This window comes from Panthera onca, chromosome C1 (assembly GCF_046562875.1).
Source record: "Panthera onca isolate mPanOnc1 chromosome C1, mPanOnc1 haplotype 2, whole genome shotgun sequence".
NCBI classification, from domain to species: Eukaryota; Metazoa; Chordata; class Mammalia; order Carnivora; family Felidae; genus Panthera; species Panthera onca.
In genome coordinates this window covers 127357686-127380965 of record NC_138346.1, presented here as the reverse complement: position 1 = coordinate 127380965, position 23280 = coordinate 127357686, and the positions used below count along the sequence as shown (strand labels likewise).

Here is a 23280-nt window from a genome sequence, read left to right as displayed (position 1 = left end):
AGCGAGAGTTACTGGCACGGGCCAGGCGTGACCCCATTACTGCCCAATAGACACTGAGTATCGAGTGAGTGGTTTAATACATGGGTGGTGGATTGTGGGTCAGGCAGGCAGGTGGGTGGATGGACAGATGGGTGACGAACTGGCTTGGTAGATGGCTGTTACCCTCTGTGGAGGACGGCCAGGGTTTGGAGGAGGCCAGGTGGGAGGGAGGGTGGGCAGGGGAGAACTTACTTCACACAGGCCAGCCAGCTAGTGTGAACTGGGGTGGGGGCGTCTGAGACAGGCCCCTCTGATCTCGCCCCGGGGAGCCTTGGGGAGGTGCTGCGCCTGCATGTTTCCAGCTGCGGTGAAGGTGCTGGGGGGCCATTACTCATTCTGACACATCCCTGAGGTCAGTGTAAAGGCAGGCAGAATCGAGGTGCTGCGGGGTGCTGAGTCAGGGCAGGTGGTGGGTTGTTGGGGAATGGGCTGAAGCGGAGGGAGTCTGGAGGCTTGGAGCCAGGGCCTCGGGCCTCGGTTCTTCAAGGGGGTTGGCAGAGAATTCCCATAGGAAAGGAATCAGGGCAAGTGAGGACCCCCCCCCCCCCTTTGAGAGGCAGTGGAGGGTCTGTCTGAGTGCAGATCTGGGTCAGGTTTCAGGGAATTCTTGCTCCGCAAAGGCCTTCCTTTTCTTCTTTCGGTCTCGTAAGCAGGCAATTGGTCAGCTCTGCCAGACAGCCAATTAGCCAGGGGGTCTGTCTGTCCGGCAGGTAGAGATAGTCTGTCCTGCGGTGATCGGGATGGGAAACTGGGCCGGTGAGTCGGGTTGGTGGGTAGGAGTGCATTGTGTGTGCAAGTTGCTGGCTGGGATGAGTCCTCGGGGCCACGGGCAGTTGGAGTCGGGCAGGAAAGAGAAAGGCCCAGTCTCTGTTCTCTGGGGAACCTCAACTAGTGCTTCTTAATGCGGTAGGACTGTGTCCTCAGAGACCATTGGAAACGTGAGGCAGGGACTGGCTATGACAGTCTTGTAGGAGGCGGCTGCTGCATTAGCGGCCAGGGCCTGGGCGGCCCAGTTTCCTGCAATGAGGGCTAATCCTATACCACCAAGAACGACCTCACGCCACAGGCCAGTGGCGTCCCTTTGGAGAAGTACTACGTCCAGTCAAGTGGAATGTTTATTTATTTTTGAGAAAGAGCGAGAGAGAGAGAGACAGAATGCGAGTGGGAGAGGGGCAGAGAGAGAGGGAGACACAGAACCCGAAGCAGGCTCCAGGCTCTGAGCTGTCGGCCCAGAGCCCAACACGGGGCTCGAAGCCACGAACCATGAGATCATGACCCGAGCCGACCCAGGCGCCCCTGGAACATGTGATAGAAATGGCCACACAGCCAGACCTCTAGTGACCTCTTCTTCCTTCTCTCTTCCTTCTCTTCTCTGGAAGATATGAGGCTGCTAACTTGGTTGCAGAGTGCCCTGAGCTGAGGGGAGGTGGGGGTGGCAAGTGAGAAGTAGAAACACCGGCTGGCTCCCCGCTGCACGGGGCTGGGGGATGTGGGCTTCTGGGAATCCTGTCCTTTTACATGGGCTCAGGGCCTCGGGGGCCTCCCAGTGGAAGATCAGAGGCCCACGAGGGCCCCACGAGCCCCCATACCCAGCTCAACGATGAGGGAGGGCAGCGACCCAGATGCTGCCTATTCCAGTGTGGGCTTTAGAGTGTACCCCCTCCCCATCTCGGTTTCTTCCCTCTTCTGGTGTGTGGGGGCCTGCAGGCTGTCCTGTGCAGACAGGCCAGGAAGGAGGGAGGGAGCCTGGCAGGAGGCTGCTTGTCTCAACACCACATGTCCTGGAAGGACAAAATGTGAAAATATAAAAAGCCTCTGGTCTTGGGACAGGATCACACGGATCACACGGCTGGGTTGCCTGTCACCCTGGCTGTCGGGTTTTCGCTGTCTGGGAGGGTTGAGGCGCTGGCTGCCGCCAGGGATGGGGGCAGAACCGGTCTGGGTAAGAACAGTGCCTCTGTCTGCAGAGTCTGTCCTCACAAGGTCTCCTAGAGACGCCCACCAGCCCCGTGAGATGGGCCATATTCATATCCATTTCTCAGACAAGAAACCTGAGGCTTGGGTCCATGGCTGGCTTGTGGTGCTGAGACTCAGACCCATGTCTTCTGACTCCTATTCCAATCCTCACTCCTTGACTGCAGGATCTAGCTCTTCCCTTGAAGGCAGGTTGCTGGTGCTGCCCACGTGCTAGGAGAGAACAGTCTCCCTGAGGCCTTTTCCTAGGGGATGTTCTGTGCAAGTTTGTGCGAAGATGCAGGCCAGCAGAGACGGCGTGGGGGCAAAAGAAGCCTGCCCTTCGGGGCTGCCGCAGGGGTTGTCACCGGGTTTGGTACCCTGCAGGACTGGGGACAACCCCGCAGTCATCTCAGAGGGGGCAGCTGACCTCTGTCACGACAGGTATCCGAGCAGCTTGTAGGGGTGAGGCCCTGACAGGCCAAATCCCTGGGTGTCTGGGAGGCAACCAGTGAGGAGTGAGGGCCACCAGGCCAGGCTCGATGATGCTGGGCTCCTTGCCAATCACTCTTCTCACTACCCTCTCCTCGACACTGGTTTCCCCTTGGGGCTGGGACAGGGGTTGCTCTACTCTGGCCACCTCTGGTTCCCCTGACAGTCAGGAGCCTCTACCCCTGGCTTCCTCAAAAACTCTGCTTAATGCCCATAGATTGCCTCGGGGCTCCCCTGGGTCTGTGCTCATCCCAGCAGCCTGGGCCAGGATAAAAGTGAAGTTGTCAATAATTCATGTGCTCGCTCCCCCTCACTTCCCCTGCTCGGCGGGCTGTAAATATTTCACGGTTTCAGGGGGCAGAGATGGCCCAGCAGACTCCCAGGATGGGGCTCGAGGGAACCTCACCCCTTCCCAGAGGCTCCCAAGCACGCCGCAGGCAGAGTGAGTGGAGAGGAGTGGAGAGGCTGTCCAGACTAGGGGCTAGCCTTGACTTCTCTGGTGGGGACAAGGAGCCAGTCCTGAGGCTGTCCTCGACTCTGCCCTCTTCCTCGCCTCCAGTTCTCTTGGTGTCTCCCCTCCTTGGCCAGGCTCCCCATGTCACCTGCCCTGCCTCCAACCTTGATTGTCTCCTTCCTGGACAATTGGCCAAGCCACTCTGACCCCACCCAGCCTCAGGAAGCTCTCTCAAGTGGAAATTTGTTTAGACCCTTGTCTCAGAGACTTTACAAGCTCCAGGTTGCTCTCTGGGGGAAAAAAAAATCCTCCTTTCTTATCCCAACATGCAGGGCCCTGTGCACTTGGCTGTCTGGACCTTTGAGCCCTATTTCTCAGCCCCTCAGCCTGCTCGCCTGTGCTCTAATCTTGCTTTTCCTGCACCCCTAGGCTCTCACCCACCCTTTAGCCTCTGTTCTGTGTCCCTTGGCCAGGGGGTGATGGGGGTCCAATCTCAGGGCTCCGTGTGTCTCCTCACCAGTTCTGGGGGTCACTGCTGTTCTGGGGCCAGGCCTACTGTGCTATGTAAGCCAAGGTAAGACCTCGGATTGCTCTGGGCTTCTCTCTTATTGTGACCTGTGTCATATTCTTCCCAACCTTGCTGTGCACATCTATAAAATGGGAATAGTAATGCATACCCCAGAGGTGAGGCTTGGAGAGGTCTATAAAGGCATAGCCCAGGCCACGGTATGGAGTCAGTCCTCTGGCTGTGCCAACTGTATGGTTGCTATGCCCTCTGTGGACAGCAGGCTGCAGAATTTCCCTCAGCAGGGTAGAAACGAAGGACATTCTGTGGACAGGATCCAAGGAAACAGCAGAGGGCCGGGCGCACGGAGAACCCTCCCAGGGGTCTTATGATAGGTAGGATAGGTGGGAGGCCCCTGGGAAAGTGGTGTACAGAGGGTGCATTAGGGAGGACACTGCTACGGGGAACTGGGCTGGACTCCATTGAGACCATCTGGGAGAACACAGAACCTTCCGCCTGAGGGTGTGCACTTATCCACTGGCCCCTCTACCATTGGTTGAGCGTTGCCCCCAAGGGCATTAGTTTCCCGAGCTTATGGATGGATGACACAGGCACCTATGCTGACCAAGTCCTCACTGCCGTTCACAGCTGCAAGGAGGCCCTGGGACAGTGGAGGAAAGACTTACGGAGAGCACTGGAGGTAAGTCCGAGGCCACAGAGCTGTGGCCAGGAGACAGAGGAGAAGACAGCAGGAGGCCAGGATGCTACACGGGAGGGAGGCTGAAGCAGATGGAGGAGGGGAGTGTGTGGTTGGGGGGCAGTGGCCCCCCCCCCCCGCCTTCCCCCATTCATGCATGCCTTCATTCATTAGCAATCATTGACCGTCTACTAGGTATCGCCGGGCAGCCAGATCAATCCAAAAATGACCAGCTCGTCTTCTGCTCCTACCCCGGGCCCTGAGGTAACTTGGAACCAAATGAGGTCATAATGCAGATCTGATAGGTGGCTGGTAGGTGGGTGGCCCTCTCTTTAGGTTGTGGGGAGTGGTGGGGAGCTGGCTTCCCTTGGGCTTCTTCTCAGGGCTGAAGAGGCCTTTCTTCCTCCTCCCAGGGCACTTTGCCCTCCTGCTGGCCTTAAAGGGATAGGTGCTCCATCTGGGAGAGCAGCACCTTTCTGACATCACGTAGACATCCTTGGCAGTGATGCTGGAGGCAAGGACTGGGGGCCGATATATGGATGTCCCAGGGCACGTGTACATGGGTTCCTCCACCACTGTCTGCATATATATTTGGCACTGAGAAAGGCCCTTTTTCATTTCTCTCTCCCATCTTTTCTCAGACATTTCCAGAAACGCTGCTGAGTATCAACTCCTGAACATCCATTCATTCACTCATCTAGACAATGTTTCCCCGATCTGGGACCCCAGAGAGGAAAGGGCAACTACTTGGTCTCCTCGTTCTGAGAATCCAGCCTGGAGTTGCCATTGGAAGACATCCTTCATCCCGCCTCAGCTACTCCCTTGTTGTGTGTCTTTGGACAAAGTCACTTACCCCGGAAGCCCGGCTTCCTCTTCTTTAAACCAGAAGCTGAAAAGAATGATCATAATGAGCTCCCAGGGTTGTTAGCTAAAGTGAGAGTCGGAATGTGCGAGAGCATTGCAAACAATGGAACATCTTACCAATGGAAGGCCTCCACTTCTCTGTCTCTTTGATCGTTTTCATTATCCTCCTGGTTGCCATCCTCAGCCCCAGGGAAGAGTGGTTTTCTTGCAGTAGGAGGGTTTTGCTGGGGCTGTCAAAAACACCTGTCTCTCAAGGAGGCTGCACATGGGTTGCATGGAAGAAACGGATTTAATTTATAATCAGCTTCATCAGGAGTCCACTTCAGAGGTGGGTTCGCCAGAGCCTTGACCCGTGCATCCTCTGGGCTCTCCTCTGTGACGGCTTGGGCCTCCCCAGCTGTACATAGCTTGGCCACGCAAAGGGGTCGAGGCAGGAACTGCAAAGGAAGCAGCAGCTAATGAAAAATTCAAGCTAATTGTTTGTTAAAAAGCCCTGTCTGCTTCAGATGGGATTCTCTAGGCTGAGAAGGGGGATGTGGGGTGGCCTGCGGCTACTGTCAGTTTGTCAGGTGCTCGCTTCCTGGAGGACCCAGGCGCAGGGTCTGGAGAGGATGGGGAGCTTCCTGGGCAGGCGGCCAAGGGCTGGGGGGAAGAGGAGCCTCCTTGGAAGCTCTGGTTTCCATTGCGTTAAAGCACAATGTCTCTGTCTACACAGCTGTGTCTGTGTGGCAGGCATGTGCTCTGTGTGTGTGTGTGTGTGTGTGTGTGTGTGTCTGTGTGTCTGTGTGTGTGTCTGTCTGTGTGTGTGCGTGTGCAGGCAGAGGAAGAGGGAAGACTGAAAAGTATCCTGTTTAAGTCTCCAGAGTTATCAAGACACATTCTGGATTCGTCTGTGATTGGAGAAACTCCCTCTCCGATACGAAGGGTGCAACTGTGTGGATACTGTGAAGAGAGGTGTCTGTGCTCCGATGCAGGGGAAACCAGAAATGTGTTTCGTAGTAAAGGGGGCTAGTGATGAATTAACTCAAGGATACCAGTGGCATGGTGGCCCCTGCTGAGTGCCCCCTCCTCCCCCACCAAGCTGGGCTAGTGTGCGCCTGGAGTGAGAATTCTACGACAGGCTCAGCCAGTATGTGTAGGGGGGCAGTGGAGGAGGGCTGATGCTGTTTGTGTGGATCCTGGGAGGCAGGGATGAAGGAGGCAGAGGCAGGGATGAAGGGGGTAGAAATTAGATCAGACTACTTGATAAACAGATTGAGGTCATAAAAAGTGGCCATCAGGATGGGCTGCACAGTTGAAAGCAGAAAAGACGGAGTATAGAGGAATGTCTGTAAATGGGCCTGGAAAGGGAAGATAGAACCTTGGAATTGGGGCTCCAGAGGCTATGTGGAGAGTGGTGTCTGCCCCAAAACTTCACTTGAGGTCCAGTGAGGAAGGGCTGTGCTCCCCAAGGTCAAGGCTAAAGGAGAACGCTGGTCTTTTTGACAGAACTTCCCAGGCTCCTAGTTCATTATGGGGCATAATTTTGAGTGAAACTGTCCAGCAGGTTTTCATGAGGATCTGTTTGCCTGACACTGACCTCTCTCATCGAGTGTGATCTGTACCCAGAGATTTCCTCTCTGTGGGGAAATAGATTCTGCAGTGTGGCAGTGGTGAGAAAGGGCACAGGGCCTGGGGTCCAAGTCCTAACTCACCACTTTTGGGATGACTTTGTTAGACCCCAGGGCTAGGTTACATTGATTTCCACGGCCCCCCGGGGCTTACTTGTCTCCGTCTCTAACTCTACAGCACCGCGTGGAGAAAGTACATACTTTTGAGTCAAACTAGCGTTCATTATGGGTCTCTGTCTGACACTGGCCTCTTTGTAGACTCTAAGTCAAGGCTATATCAACCCAAGATTTCTTCATTGTTGCGAGCCTCTAACTTTAGACTATGAACTCCTCAAGGGTGGGGACCACATCTGTTTTTCTATGAGTCCCAAACACCTTGACCTGTGCCTGGAGTATCTGATTAATACACGTTTGCGAAACTGAACTGATCTCTGGTGACGTTGTCCTTCAGAGCTCGGTTTTCTCACTGGTAAAATGTAGACAAGGAGTAGTGCCCACACTGGGACTATGGTGTGGCCTGAATGAAATGAGCACCATTCTGAAAGGCCTGCAGGACATCTGGCACATTAGGGGGTCCTCACACACTCTGAATGCACGAACTTTCTGTATTTGGCATCTTTTAATGGAACAGAGAAGGAATTCTCATTCCTCAGGTGAGGGTGATGGAAGTGACTATGGATCCCGGGAGACCTTTTCTTGGGGTTTTTCCTAAGTCCACATTGTAAAATTTCTTCTCTTGACATGCCCGCAGCTTAGGCTTTCCTGGTAAAGGACCTGGAGCTGTCCTTCCCGCAGAGGGTTCCAGGGTCAAGGAGACTGGTCAGAGGCAGAGATTGGCAGTGGAGAGGGTGGTAGAGGGGAGGTGGGATGCTTCTTTATGAACGTCTGAAGAGGTCCCCTTGCCAGCAGTGGGCTTGGCCTCTAGGTTGCTCTCTGAGGATGGAACAAGCGGGAACAAGCTATGTTTGTGCACCATGAAGACTGAGGGTGAACTTGGAAGAAACTTCCCGAAGCTTCCAAAGCTGGTTGTCTCATTCTATCTCAAGGGATTATTCCTTGAGTCGAGGTAATTTCTGATAGTCTGGTTCAAGAGAAAACAGCCATTGATGACCTTTCCACTGTTTTGTTTTATTGCTTTCTAAAACACACGGCTCATAGAGGAATGTAGTTTTGCAAAAGATTCAAACAATATGCACATTGGCAAATAAAGTAAAAGGTGACCGTCCCCTTGGGTCTCAAGCTACTCTCTTCATTCTCACTTTCTTCCAGGGGGACACTACTGTTAACACTTTAATGCAAAGGTCAGAACTTTGCCCACCCACTTACGCATATATGTACATAAATGAAAACAAATATAAGCTTAAATAGGATCATACTATTTGCATTGTTTCATAACATGTTTCTCCAGGGAATATGTTTGGAAATTTTCCCATGTTTGTACATACAGACTTGCCTTAATGTCTCCATAGCATCCTATAATCTATGGATTATAATTTTCTACTACTTTTAATGGATATTTGATGGGTATTCTGATTACCAATGAAGTGGAAATGTTAAACGTTATTAATTAATCACTCATTTTTTTTTTACTGACTTGCCTATTCATAATATCTTTCCATTTTTATTTATATTGGGTATCTGGTCTTTTATAATTGATTTTAGGTGATTGCCTAGAGTCCAGACATTAATCCTTCTTGTGTCACACACATTGCAAATATTTTCTCCCAACCTCTCGTTTGTTTCTTTGTTTCTGAGTCTCTTACTTTACAAAAGTTATAATTTGTAAGTTGTCACATCTGTCAACTATTTTCTTTATGGCCTTAGGTATTCTGTTGTGCTTAGGAAAGGCTTTCTCAGATCTAGATGGTATACTCTTATATTGTCATGTGACATTATTTATTTATTTATGTATTTATTTATTTAAAAGTTTATTTATTTTGAGAGAGAGAGCACAAGCAGGGGAGGGGCAGAGAGAGAGGGAGCCAGAGAATTCCAAGCAGGTTCTGCACTGTCAGCACAGAGCCCGATGCGGGACTCGAACTAACAAACCATGAGGTCATGACCTGAGCCAAAGTTGGACACTTAACCGACTGAGCCACCCAGGCACCCTTCATGTGATATTTTAAAGTAGTGTTTCACTTAGTCGTTTTGACATAACTGGACTTAATTTTGGTTGGTAGTGTGAGTCTATTATTTATTTGTTGTTGGAACACGTTAATGGTGTAGATGGACAAAGGCAGATAGTGGCAAAGATAATTCCCAATAGCAAAGAAATGTTTAGCTTTGAAATCATGTGATTGTGTATTTTTATTTTGGGGGGTCAGATTTTAAGAAATTTCTAAGATGTTTGTGATAATAAATTTAAACAATGCAGAAATACATAATGTAAAAACTGAGGGTCCGTCCAGCTTTGAGATCCAATCCTCCTTTGCACGAATTGAATTTTTTATGACAAGTGTGTATTAACAAAAGCAGGACACAAGTTTGTTGGCTGTTTGTATTTCTTCTATGAATTACATCTTTGTATCTTTTATCAGTTCTTTTTTCTTTTTTGTTATTTTTAATTTAATTTAATTTTAGAGATTGAGAGAGAGGGAGAGAGCACGAGCAGGGGAGAGGGGCAGAGGGAGAGAGAGAGAGAGAGAGAGAGAGAGAGAGAGAGAGAGAGAATCGCAAGGAGGCTCCACACTCAGCACAAAGCCCTATGTGGAGCTTGATCCCATAACCCTAGGATCTTGACCTGAGCTGAAATCAAGAGTCAGACACTCAACTGACTGGACCACCAAGGCGCCCCTGTTCTTTTTTGCTACTGGGTTTTTTTTTTTTTTTTTGTATTGATTTGCAGGCAATCTTTGTATATTAAGACAATAACTCTTTGATTATTATTTATGTTCCGGATATTTTGGACATTCCAGTCTGTAATGATTAGCTATTAAATAACAGTATTTATCATCAATTTCCATTTCATTCATTCATTCATCCATTCATTCATTTCTGAAGGGCTGAACAATATGATGGAGAAGATCGCTGAACCGTGAATGAAAACAGTGAGGTTTGTGACTTGGCACATCGACTCTGTGTAAGTCACTCGAGATCTGGGCTTCAGTGTTCTCTCTTCCAAGATGAAGACGTTGCATTAAGCTCTAAGATCCCTAACTTCTAGGGCTGTATTATTCAGCTGCTGCATTAGCATTGGCCATATTTTCTGGGCAGGAGTATGACAGATTCACATCCTGGATATGTTGTGCCCAAGTCCATAGCAGTGATTCTGATTCCCTGATATACTGACCAGAAAATGGGGAAGCGTGGTGAATGTTCGCCAAAGAGCACAAAAGCACTGACCGGGGTGGGCCCAGTGCCCCGGAAACGACACAGAAGGGCTGGAGAAGCAGGATATGAGACCCGGCATCTTAGACAAGTCACTTTTCCTATCTCGGCCTCCGATTTGATCTGGAAAATGGGAATGGGGAACTGTGGGATACCAGGGGTTCCTAAGCTTCTTGCCAGCTCTGAGGTTCTCTGATGGCCCACGGAAGTCGCGAGTAGTGTTTCTGTGGCTACTGGGCTGGCTATTTGTCTGCTCATCTCCCCTCCCCACTCCTGCGGGAGGTAACCTCTCCCTCCCTAACACACTTTGCACAGCAGCTTTTGTGTTAACAGCATCGATCTGGCAGTTAGTGCCTGGCTCTGTCTGAGCAACTTGAGAACAAGACTTCTCAGTAACTTTTTAAAAACCTTAGTAAAAGACATTTTAATCCCTTCCCTGTCTTATTATTGATACATGCTCGCTGTAGAAAAAACAAAGTTCATAAAGCGGGTAAAGTATCCTAATGATGGGAGACATCTACTGTTAGCATTATCTCTTCTTTGCACACTGTCTACACAATTTTGTAATTCTGGGGTTTTCCCCTATGCCACAATTATTTCCTTGTTTCATGAAACATTCACCATAAGCATGATTTATAATCACTGTATATCAGTGGGGCAGGACATTTTCTTGTTTAAAAATATCTTCATGTGTATGTGCCATCTTTTTCCCCAAAGCAACGTTGGAAGAAGAGCGGGTGTGGTTATTATCTCTATTGTGGGGGATGGAAACAAAGCTTGCAGCGATTACTGGGACTTCCCTGGGTCATGGAGCTGGCCAGATGCAAGATGGAGCTACTTCATACCTGCCGTCTGCATGGGCATGACAATTCAGTGTATTTTCACACTTAGCTTGTTCACTCCTGCTAATCATTCTGTAAAGAAGGTGGCTAGGAATTAGTATCTTCTTTGCCGAGAGCGAACTGAGGCTCAGAGAGTTGAATGACTCGGGCAAGGACACAGAGCATCCGTGGCAGGACCAGAACTGGAATCCTCCCTTCCTGACTCCAGATTTGATACTCTTGTGTCCCCAGTTGAGGGCTCTTTCCACTGAAGTCCCAGCGCAACAGGAAATTTGAATGAGGCTGGTTGGCCTCAAGATTTCAGCGATGAGAGATCAGGGTTGTTGCTGGAGGGAAAGCCAATCCTCTAATCAATCCAGACATCATTGATTTATAACCGAAGAAGGTGCGCACGTCAGCAGGGGAGGGGGAGGGGAGGGGGAAGGAGCAGCAGAACTCATCCCAGGAGGGGCCACAGGTGTCCTGATGCAAGGAAGCTGGGCCCGGGGAGGCCAGGAGAGGAGAGAGGACAGAACTCAGTATGGGAGTTCCTCTTGGCAGAAAGTGTCTCTCCTGGGTCGATGGGACAGGCCTTGGAGAGTCTTCCTTCCTCTGTCCCTCTGCATTAAGTTCTTCAAAAGAAATGTGCTTTCATTGCTTTTCTCTCCCAGCCCTTGACTCCTCTGGACAGAAATAGCTGGAAAGAGACTGCTCTGTTGTCCAGAGCAGATGGTGGGTTTGGTGATACTCCAGAAAGCACTGGTTTCGGCTTGATTTTTCCAGAGCTGACCTGTCTGGTCTGATTTTCCATCAGCATTGAGACTGCTCAGTTCTCTGGCTTAGGTCCTCAGGGATGAGGGTTGGGAGGTTGTCCCCTCTCAGCCTAGCCACTTATCCTGGGACAGAAGATGGGCCATGGTGAGAGGTAGTGGTGGGGAGTGGGGAGCACTGGCCAGGAGACCTGGGTTTCCATGGAGCTTGGTCACTGCATACTGTGTGCTTTGGGGTGGGTTAGCTTCTAGGATATGCCCTCAGTGTCTTCAACTCAAAAATTAGACGGTTGTAGTAGATGACATCCAGGGCCCATGGGACTCCAGTGTCCCTTGATTCATGTAAAGATAGTAGAGCTCAGAGGACAAGTGTGCTGATCTCAGAAACAGAGTTAGACCTCCTGGGCTTCTTCTAGTTCTGTCACTAGCTAACCATTGCTGTTGACTTATTAAGAGCAAGTTACTCAACCTCTTCTGCCTCAATTTCCTCACCTGTGCAATGGGGACAGTCGTTAACTCACTACCTTATTAGGATGATTAAATGGGTTAATTTGGTCAAACACTTGGAACAGTGTGGGGTATACAGTTAGTGCTTTTAAAATAAATACGTGTTGCTGTTAAGCTCAAGGAAAGGTGGGGCTGGGTACCAGATTGGACTCCACCCTCCTGGAAGGCACACAGCTCAGCTCAGCTCACACCAGCAGGAATTCACCATTGTTTCTTCCTCCTGGAGCACAGCTGGGACTCCATGGGTGTGTCTGGACTGATCAGTGACTCTGCACAACCAGCTCCTTCCCAGCACCAAATTCATCCTGCCAGTAACTAACCTGGATGCTTTCAAAGAGCCTGCTTCCTACATTATTTTATTGAATCCTCTCTCAACCTGGGAGGCTCTTGGTGGGGATGACACCAAGCTCACAGGTAGAAGACAGAGGCTCATAGTCAGGAATGGGGCGGGCTGGGACCCAGCTGTCCTGTTTGTCTTTGTAGCATTGGTCTGGGGCAAGGGCCTTCGGCCAGCTGGGGTATCTGTGCTTGAGGTCACCTTATAGAGCACTCATTAGCTGAGTTGGGGGTGGGGGGCGGCGGTGGACTGCCATGTGCCTGGGCAGTAGACCTGATTTTTGCTGATCGTGAAAAAAAAAAGTATACAGACTCACCATGCTTCTGAAACTCACTCCCTTATTGTTGAACATTTAAGCTATTTTCAATTTTGAGATATCATTATGTACTTATTAAACTAGTAAAAAATAATTCTTTCAGAACCTTAGAAGCAGTTACATGTGTATTTGCTGATGGCTCCATAAATTGATCCAGGTTTTCAAGAGAACAATCCAGTAATATTTAAGAGCTATAAAATTATTCCTACCCTTTGACCTGATAATTCCACTTCTGAGAATATACGCCAAGGAAATAGCTTAAAAGAGAAAAAATAAGAGAATAATTGCTCTTAGAAATGCTATTTATAAAAATTGGAAGCAACCCAAATGCCCAGCCATCAGGGTTTGGCTTAAAACCCATGGTGTATTTACATTCTAGAATATGATAGAGCTTTTAAAAATGATAAATATGGGAACCATGTCAAAGCACAGACAAGTACGCACATATGAAATAATGATGAGTGGAAAAAGGGGTAAGTATGTGTGTTTGTATGCATTTTCCAATGACAACTACACAAAGCAGGCCAATATTTGTTCAGCGAGCTGATAAAGGTTAGGTGCAAGTTGGCATTGCTTTTAATGTTCATTAAAATAGTTTCAGCTTGGGGCGCCTGGGTGGCTCAGTCGGTTAAGCGTCCGACTTCGGCTCAGGTCATGATCTCACGGTCCGTGAGTTCGAGCCCCGCGTTGGGCTCTGTGCTGACAGCTCAGAGCCTGGAGCCCGTTTCAGATTCTGTGCCTCCCTCTCTCTCTGACCCTCCCCCATTCATGCTCTGTCTCTCTCTGTCTCAGAAATAAATAAACGTTAAAAAAATTAAAAAAAAATAGTTTCAGCTTACAGTAAAAATAATATGGGTCCTTTTATAGTCACAGATGATAGGACCAGCTACATAATTTGCAGGGATCACTGTTAAATGAGAATATGGGATGCTTTGTTAAAAACTAGAGGTTTGAAGATGGTGATAGCAGAGCTTTAAACCAAGTGCAGGTCCTTTTGAGCCCTGGATCCCATGCACTGTAAGCCTGGGAAGCTGGCCCTGGCTAGAGCTGTTAATCCATTCTACTCACTTTACCGATGAGCAAAACGAGTTTATGAAGTTCAGCTTTGCTTAGGAAACCTCAGAAGCACCAACAACCCAAGGCCCCTTGGGGCTTGGAGTTAGTGCGGAGATGACTGACCATCAGAAGGGTGTGGTCCAGAGAGGATGTGGTCACAGAACTCTGGCCATCTGTCCCTGGGCCTTGCTGCCCCAGCTGGAGAGTCCACTGTGCTTTGTTCACCCACCCATCCGTTCATTTATCAAGCATTTATTCACCAGTCACGTGTCTCAGCTGCTATGCTGACTGATGGGGACACAGAGGACAAAGACATGGGAGCTGAGGGTTTACTTGCAAAGGCAAAGGATTCTATTTGAGAAAAGCTATGGTAGGTTTGGACCAGTGGTTTAGACACAGCAGAGGGGCTGTGGGAACCCAGGGCTCTTCTGGAGGAGCTGAATGGCACCTGCGTCTTGAGGATGGAGTGCCTTGATCAGGAAGGTGAAGCGTACCTGGCTACCTAGGAAACAACATTCTCTACAAAGTCCAAGTGAAGACGGTACGTTTGGGAACTGCCAATAAGGGCTTTGGGAGCAATGTCCCATGATCCACTAATACGGACAGAAGTCAACTAAAGCTCTGCAGTCTTTACCTGGAGACAAGCTAGGAGTTTCCCATTCTGTGTTTATTTAGCAGACTTGGTTACTTTGAGCCTGTTGTTCCGGCCTACAGAGTCTTTTAAGGCGGACTCTGGCATCTTTCCTGGCTTCATGCCATCTCAGGTTGAATCGGCATGCTGTCCATTTCCTTACCCAAGTGGTCAGCGGGAATACTGATCCTCCATTGGAGACTTCCGTAAGTTGTCCACAGGACTTTGTGAGAGGCTCTGCTGAATGTCTTCCTGACGCTGCGATGTAGCAATTTTCTGGCCCATCACAAATGAATCTTGAGAGATGGGCAGTGTTGTTTTTGGAGAGCCCGCTTGGTTTCTTGCGGGCACTGCTTGCTATTCTAAAAGCTCGCAGACAGACTAGCTGAGGACATTCCTCCCCACCCTCCAGAAATTTTTGCTCTGACCTACTCCTGAGAACTGGGGGTTGTCCATAGTGAGCTTAGAAACAGAAAAATACACAGCTCCTTCCCTTTCTCCCCCCACCTTCCCAGCACACACTGTCCTGGCCACACATCTAATCCTTGGCTCAAGTGTTAGTACCACCAGATGCCTGCCCCTAGTGTGCAGAACCCCGTGAGTCACGTCCTTGACCACTGACTTCCCCATATGGGGCTGGCACAAATGCCCAGGGAAGCTGGACCCAGGCAATGACCACAGGAACTGTTTGATTCATTTGCTCTTAAAACCTTCAAATACTGTCCTTCACTACCCAGCTGAGTTTGTGCTTGCCACTCAGTGTTAAGAATTAATCATCTTTTGGGGGCGCCTGGGTGGCTCAGTAGGTTAAGTATCTGACTTCTGCTCAGGTCATGATCTCGCGGTTCATGAGATTGAGCCCCACATCAGGCTCTGTGCTGACAGCTTGGAGCCTGGAGCCTGCTTCAGATTCTGTGTCTCCCTATCTCTGCTCCTCCCCCGCTCACGCTCTCTCTCTCTCAAAAATAAATAATAAAAACATTTAAAAAAATTAATCATCTTTTGTATTTACGTGTAAATGTTGGTAGTGAAGATATTTGAGAAAAAGGTTACTCCGTTCATATCACTAAAAAGAATCATCATCAACAATCTATGATAACCATCTTGTCTGTATGCATGTAAATAGAGAGCTCTTAGGTAGTTAGGGAAATAATTTGGCCAAGATAGAATCATACTGTGCAGGGCATTTTTACTAAACATGGATTAAATGTAACTGAAAAAAAATTTTTTTAATGTTTATTTATTTCTGATACAGAGAGACATAGCATGAGCAGGGGAGGGGCAGAGAGAGAGAGGGAGACACAGAATCCAAAACAGGCCCCAGGTTCTGAGCTGTCAGCACAGAGCCCGACGCGGGGCCCGAAATCATGAGCCATGAGATCATGACCTGAGCTGAAGTTGGATGCTCAACCGACTGAGCCACCCAGGTGCCCCTAACTGAATTTTTTAATAGTACGGTAAGAAACTCAAGGAATTGACATGGAATTTCTGAACATCAGATAAATTGTTTTCACTACAAGGAATATTTATATATTCCTAAAGTATATTCAAAATATATTCTTAAAACAGCCTTCAAAATTAAGAGATAGTGCTGTAATTATTAAGAGTAAAGTAAGTTCTAAGCAAAATTTCCATTTGAGACACTATCCAGTGACTCTCTGTTATGAGAAATGAGAAAATTAGCATGTTTCTCTTTTCCCCTCACTCTTGCACAATGCAAGGTGTTTATTTAATGCACTCCTTTCCTATTGTCCAAAATAGTCACACTCATTTTCTGCTAACTGCAATTTCTACTTGCTTAATCCACGGACTGTGGGCTACCTTGGAATGCTCACTGCCAGTTGTCGGTTTTTTAACCACAATTTTTCTCTCTTCAGATTATTCTGATTCACTCTTTGGTTGACCAGACTCACTGTCAGATAGTTTTTCGGAGGAGGGGGTCCTTATTTTGCGTGCCTGAAGGGGTCTGTCTGTTGGCTTTACATTTGAAGTTATGCATTTTTTAATAATCTTTTTTTTAATGTTTATTTTTTTATATTTTGAGAGAGAGAGAGAGAGAGAGAGAGAGAGAGAGAGAGAGCATGAACGGGGAGGGGGCAGAGATAGAGAGGGAGACACAATCCGAAGCAGGCTCCGAGCTGTCAGCACAGAGCCCAACGTGGGGTTCGAACTCACTAATTGCTAGATCGTGACCTGAGCTGAAGTCAGATGCTTAACCGACTGAGCCACCCAGGTGCCCCTATTTATTTATTTTTTTAAAGAGAGAGAGAGAGAGCACAGTAGGGGAGAGGAGCACAGAGAGAGAGAGAGAGAGAGAGAGAGAGGAGAATCTCAAGCAGGCTCCACGCTCAGCATGGAACCTGACTCTGAGCTTGATCCCATGACCCTGGGATTATTACCTGAGCTGAAATCAAGAGTCAGTCACTCAACCGACTGGGCCAAATATTTTTTATTCTTTTAATGTGGCTTTCACACCTGTGGTGTTTTTATTTTTCCCTTTCTTTCCTCAACCCGGTCAACTCAGGTTTTCTTTTATTACTTATGATAATCCCCATTTTTGTTTTTCAAAGAATTTTATTAGATTGAGTTTTTTAAGTTTACACACAGTAAAATTCACTCTTTGTGGTGTATAGTTCTATGGGTTTTGAAATGCATAGAATTGTATATCCGCTGCCATGATCAAGATACGGAATAGTTCCATTATCTCAAATAATTCCTGTGTGTTGCCCTTTCATAGTTAACTCCTCCCCCTGACCTCTAACCCCTGGAAACCACTGATCTGTCCTCCAAACCCTTAGCTTGGCCCTTTTCACTAAAATCATATAAATAAAGGTATATGTTATACAGCTCTTTGGATCTGGCTTCTATCATTTAGCAAGTTGCATTTGGATTTATTCACATCATTGTGTGTGTGTGTGTGTGTGTATGGCTAATTACATTTTGTGGCTGAACAGTACTCTGTTGTTTAGATGTTTGTTGATCCAGTAACTGGTGGAAGGATGGTTGAGCTATTCCCAGTTTTTAGTTATTATGAATAAAGTGGCTATAAACATTCACATAGTGGTTTTACGTGAATGTAAGTTTTCATTTCTTGGTTAAACACCTGGGAGTAGGATTGGTAGGTTACACACAAGTATATGTGTGGTTTCCTAAGACATTACTAAGCTGTGTCCTACAGGAGCTGTAGCAATTTGCAGCCAGTGATGTATGTGAGTCTAGCTATTTCACATTCCTAGTGCTTGCTATTGTTGGGAGTTTTCATTTCAGCAATTCTAACAGATGTGCAGTGGTCTCTACACAAACCACACGCATTGTGGTCTTAATTTGCATTTCTTTAATGACTAATGATGTTTTCTACTTTTTCGTGTGTTTATTTTCCACCCGTACACCTTTTCTTTTTCTTCACAAAGCCCAATATTTCCAAGCCTATTTATGTATCGTTTCTTGAAGTATGATTAGCATATCATGATATATTAGTTTCAGGTGTGCAACATATGGATTTGACGATTCTACACATTACTCAGCCATGGAAAAGAAGGAGGCTGTGTCATTTGCACCAACATGGACAGACCTAGAGGGTATATAATGCCAAGTGAAATAAGTCAGGCAGAGAAAGACAAATGCCATATGATTTCCCCCTACGTGGAATCTAAAAAACAAAAGAAATGAAAAAAAATCATCCATATGCTTTTTTAAGAGAAACATCTGTTCAAATCTTTTGCTCGTTTTGTTTGTGTCTCCTTACTGTTGAGATTTTGAAAGTTCTTTATGTATACTGGATACAAGTCCTTTGCTTGTCCAATATGCCATTTGAAAATATTTTCTTCCAGCCTGTGAATTGTCTTTTCGTTCTCCTACTAGTCCCTCTCATAGAGCAAAAGTTTTCAATTCTGACAAGGCTCAATTTATCATTAAAAAAATAATAGATTTTGCTTGTGGTGCCGTCTCTAAGGACTCTTTGCCTAACCCAAGATTGTAAAGACTTTTCTCCCTGGTTTTCTCCTAGAAGTTTGTAATTTTGTATTTTACCTTTAGGGCTATGAGACATTTTGAACTAATTTTTGCATATGGTGTGAGTGTTCATGAGTGTTCGGAGGAGGTTGCCTGGGACTGGGAGAGCATGTCCTTCCTGGGGGCATGGGTGTTTTTCTAAGGGTCTGAAGAAGAGCAGAGAGAAGAAACCAGAGCTTCCTGACCGGCTTTCTGAGAGGTGAGAGTGATCTTAAACCTCTCTCCGTAGGATACGACATCCGGTACTGGCACACGGACTCCAGAAAGCCTCAGGGAAGACAGAGCTTGAATGGGCACGAGAAGAAGACTCCAGGAAGGGTTCATCTGGGAAAGCTGCTGGGGTGGGGGATTCTGGTGTCAAGGCAGACCTGGGCTTTTAGAGGGATAACCTTTAAACAATAATAGCAGAATGTACCATCTTGTATTGAACAGCGATTCTGTGCAGACACTTTATGTACCTACTTTCTAATCCATATCACCACCAGGCAAGGAGGGAGTTATTCTTATACACAGATGAGGGAACCAAAGTTCAGAGAAGTTAAGTTATCTGTTCAGGGCCACACAGCTATTGAGCAAGAGGGCAGGATTTCAAGCTTAGGCTGGGCACTGAAGCAGGTGCTCTGTCTCTCTCCTGTGACTCAGGGCTCAGGGAACACTGGATGGAGGTAGATGAAAGGCAAGGAGTTAAGAAATGCTGGAGGTTCATCAAAGGGAGATTTCCATGAGGTCAAAGGACAGTTGAGTTGACTCTTGGACAGGGGCTGAGAAAATCCATGGAGTTGTTCTCCCCAAGGTGTCTTCTGAAACGGAGTTTGTAACTTCTCATCCATGGAGGAAGTGGAGGCTGGCCGAGGACTGGACAAAGTGAGCCTGGTGGCCACTGAAGGAGAATTCCCTTGAGGTGGCCCCGATGGGACCAGTTGTGCCTGCTGTCCTGGATGCTTCCTTCCAGGGCTGACTTGGCACTTTTTAGACCAGGCTCAGCCTGGGAAGCTGTCCGGATGACTAGGTGATGAACAACCAAATTCCTGTCTGCTGGATGGGTACCTACATCTTACCTTGGCATCCCAGGTGGGGCACTGCCAGCAGAGTCCATGAACCATCATTGGCCAAAAGTCACTGCCAGGGGTACCGAGGGGGCCTGGTAGGGAGCAGGAGGTGTCCATCCTGGGAGAGTGGGACTGAGAGTCTGGGAGAGGTGGCCCTGGCAAAGGGCAGCAATTCTGGATCATTCGGTTGTTCTGCGTAAAGGTTTTCTTCCCTTCACCAAATATGGGGCCTCTCTGGCCTAGGTCACTGAGCTATTCCTGGAAGGTAGACAGGCAGGCACTGTTCTTGCTCTGTAAATAAATGCAGTGGAGCCACTGCCCAGCACCCCCTGGGACCAGGAGCCCAGTGTGCCTCTGCTCTGGGAGAGGTGAGGGCCAGGGAGACAGAGACCCAGAGTCCCCCCATAGTCAGCTTCTAGGTGGTCCCAGGTGGGGTTCCATTACCATCGTTCAGCCCTTCGTTGGCCCCTCACTGACAGCAGTGGTCAAGGAGGGCTCTGGATGCTGCCCTGGCACCTGGTCTTGGGCTCTTGGGAGTCCAGTGGTGAGGATCCGGGTGAGCAGTGTCCGTGTGAGTCCGTGTGAGTGGAGGGGCAGGTGGACAGCTGAAAAGGAGCTGGAGTCATTCTTAAGACAGTAGGTCTCTCCTTAACTCAGAAAGACAAAAGCTGAGGGCTGTCTGGGTGGCTCAGTTGATTAAGCATCCGACTCTTGATTTCGGCTCAGGTCATGATCTCACTATCTCCTGAGTTCGAGCCCCGCCTCCGGTTCTGTGCTGACTGTGTGGAGCCTGCTTAGGGTTCTCTCTCTCTCTCTCTCTCTCTCTCTCTCTGCTCCTTCCCCACTCATGTTCACTCGCACTCTCTCTCTCTTAAATAAATAAACTTTATTTTTACTTTTATTAAAAAAAATTGTTTAATCTTTATTTTTTGAGAGACAGAGAGAGACAGGACATGAGCGGGGGAGGGGCAGAGAGAGACAGGCAGACACAGACCCCGAGGCAGGTTCCAGGCTCCGAGCTGTCAGCACCGAGCCCGATGTGGGCCCCGAACTCACCAACTGCGAGATCATGACCTGAGCTGAAGTCAGAGGCTTGACTGACTGAGCCAACTGGGAGCCCCAAACTTTTTTTTTTTTTTATTTTTAAAGAAAGACAAAAGCTGAGAGGATGAGAGTAGAGTCACTACATTTAGGATGAGTCTGAGAAGCATGAACACAGCCCATGCCCACGTCATCTAGAATACGGGAGTAAGGGGTGACAGTGCCAAGGTGAGGGCCAGTCCAGCTTCCCCTTACTAGTTGGGCAAGTTCTATAAGTGCTCTGAGCCTCAGTTTCCTCAGCTGTAAAAGTTCAAGGTTGTTGGGAGGAGTATTTGACATGGCTGAAGTGCTTAGCATGGTGCCTAACACACACGGTAAGTGCTCAATAATTGGGAGGAATCTTCATCATCATCATCCACACCAGACGTTTTTATTGGTGCATTTGGAGTCACTCTACTTCACTTGGAGACCACGTCCAACATGTAGTTATTATGTGATCCTGGTGAAACTCCTTGACCACGCTGAGCCTTGGCCTCCTGATCTCTACAATTAGAGGCTAATAATGAAAATGAAGAAAGCCAACCCAAATTAGCTTGAAAAACTGGGAATAATAGCTGAACTGAGCTGGGCCTGGAGCCAGGCATGTGGACAATGGCGTCAGCATACTGTCTGTCCGTCTCGAGTCCTCTTTTCCATTGTGTGGACTCCTTTCTCAGGCAGGTTATCTCCTTGTGGTGGCAAAGCCAGCTGCTGTCAGGCCCGGGGAGGCCACCTTCAGAGGAGAAAGCAACACTACCTCGCCCTGAGCGCGTCACACTCCTCAAAACGACTGTCTGAGTCACATGACCACCCCTGAACCACCGACCAGATTGGGGCTGGATCACATGGCCAGCCGTGTGGCAAGGCCCGAGAGCCCTGTGTTTGACAGACGCGCCAGAGGCCGGGGAGGGGGCACCATTCCCATAAAGCAGAGAAGTGCGCAGTTTCCAGAAGAAGAGAGAAGGCTGGCCGGCCAGGCAGAGGCAATCACTGGTGATTAGAGTTAAAAGGATGCTCTAGGTAATTCCCTGGATGACCTAATGCCTTGTCTTAATGGGCTGTTAATGGGAACGCTCACAAGACTTCATTCTATGGGTCCCTCGGTGCCCTGGCAGGAAAGGAAGCAGGGACTGGGCACCCACTAGATTGCCCTCTGCACACAGCCAGTCCCAGCGTGCCGCTGACCACACCCACACCCTCACCCCTGCCTGCAGGGCAGTCCTGGAGGGCCGACTGCCCCCCTTGAGTTAAGGAGGTCCAGGTTGCACCAGGGTCCGAAGGCTGCAAATTCATACCTTGCGTGGACGTGTGCTGGGAGGGGACGCAGTGAAATACAGACGGCTCTGGGCTTGGAATCAGAGGCCGAGGGGCTGATGTCACCCCGGAGGCATGACCTTGAACACATTACTGCCCCAGGCATCTTCCTCTGCCCAGTGAGGGGCTGGGCTGCCTGGTCTCTGACGTCTCTCCCAGAGCTGACATTCTGGGAATCTATGAATGTTATTAAATTCATGAATCGGCTTCTTTGCCTGGAACAAGTCAGCTTAAAATACATGCAAATTGCACTAAGTATAGCTGTCCCCTTGCTGAGGAGGCAGTCTGGCATATTTACATAGTTTGAAATTGGCTGCTGCATGCACGGGGTGGGGAGTAACAGGCTCTGAGGCCCGGCTCTTAATGCAAGTGGAGTTCTGGACCCTTCCCAGCCTGGAGTCCCGAGGCCTGTCGTTAGCAGGGAGGGGGAAGGGAGCTGCTCATACTGGAGGCTAGATATGCCAGGATCCATTCTGGGTTCTCATTCTCTAAGATCAGTGAATCTTCACAGGAGTCCTTGAGAGTATTACTGTTCCCATCTAATCAATGAGAAAACCTATAGCCTGCCCAAGGTCACATAGAGAGTAAATGTTGAGGTTACTCTCAAATGTTGAGCCAGGAAGGGGCTAACTCCAAAATCCATGCTCTTTCAACCACACTAGACCAAGGAGAGCTTCCTCTTCACACGCCCAAGCTCAGTCAGACTCCCTGAACTTTGGCCATAGTCTTGTGGGCTGGTGCTGAGAGTCTTCATTCATTCATTCATTCATTCAGTACATGGTGGGCATCTGCTGGGCGCTAAGCTCCATTCTGGTGATTCTGCGGTAAAACCAGACAGACATGGTGTCGGGACTCTTGGGGCTTACATTCTGATGGAGAGTCAGCAAATAAACAGGGGAATAAAGAAATGAAATGAATCGCAGATTGCGACAGATGCTCAGAAGATAATAGAGTGCAGACACCAAGGACACCAGGAGCCTGGCCTAGAAGGGGGCCATTTAGGAAGGACCTGGGATGGTGCCAGTAAAGCTGAAAACAGAACAGTGTCCCTGGCGAGGGTTCATCCAGCGGCTCCGGGTTCCAGTCTCAACACCTTTGGGCCTTGTCACCGTGGGCGGGTCACTTACTCTTTCTGAGCCTCAGTCTGCCATCTGTGAAAAGGAAGTGATGATACCTCCATTGAGAGGCGGGCTGGGAGAATCGTAATAGTGTATGTAAAGCACCCAACACAGTGCCTGTCATGCATGTTATTGCTATTGTCACTATACTTTCTGATCTGGGCCTGGGGCCTGCATCGCTCTTGGCAGTAAGGCTGTTGGGTCGAATCCCTCTATGGCTAACCCCAAGACCATCAAGCCTGGGAGGGCAGATATGGGCAACAGGTCAAGAATCCGGGGCCTAGTTCTGGGCCTGGCTCTCATACCTGCTGCTTGGCGACCTTGGCAGG

General features: G+C 48.6%; 1 long non-coding RNA gene across 2 annotated transcripts; it reads right to left on the bottom strand.

Moving 5' to 3' along the window:
* Positions 1 to 1141: 1141 nt before the first annotated feature.
* On the bottom strand, positions 1142 to 4577 carry LOC132673372 (uncharacterized). 2 transcript variants are annotated; one of them, XR_009608036.3, is made up of 3 exons: positions 3616 to 4577; positions 2091 to 2226; positions 1142 to 1455 (listed from the first exon to the last, which is right to left on the bottom strand). It is a non-coding gene; the product is annotated as an uncharacterized LOC132673372 (long non-coding RNA). The 2 variants fall into 2 exon arrangements; XR_009608037.3 differs by having other exon boundaries at positions 4130 to 4577.
* Between the last annotated feature and the right edge of the window lie 18703 nt (positions 4578 to 23280).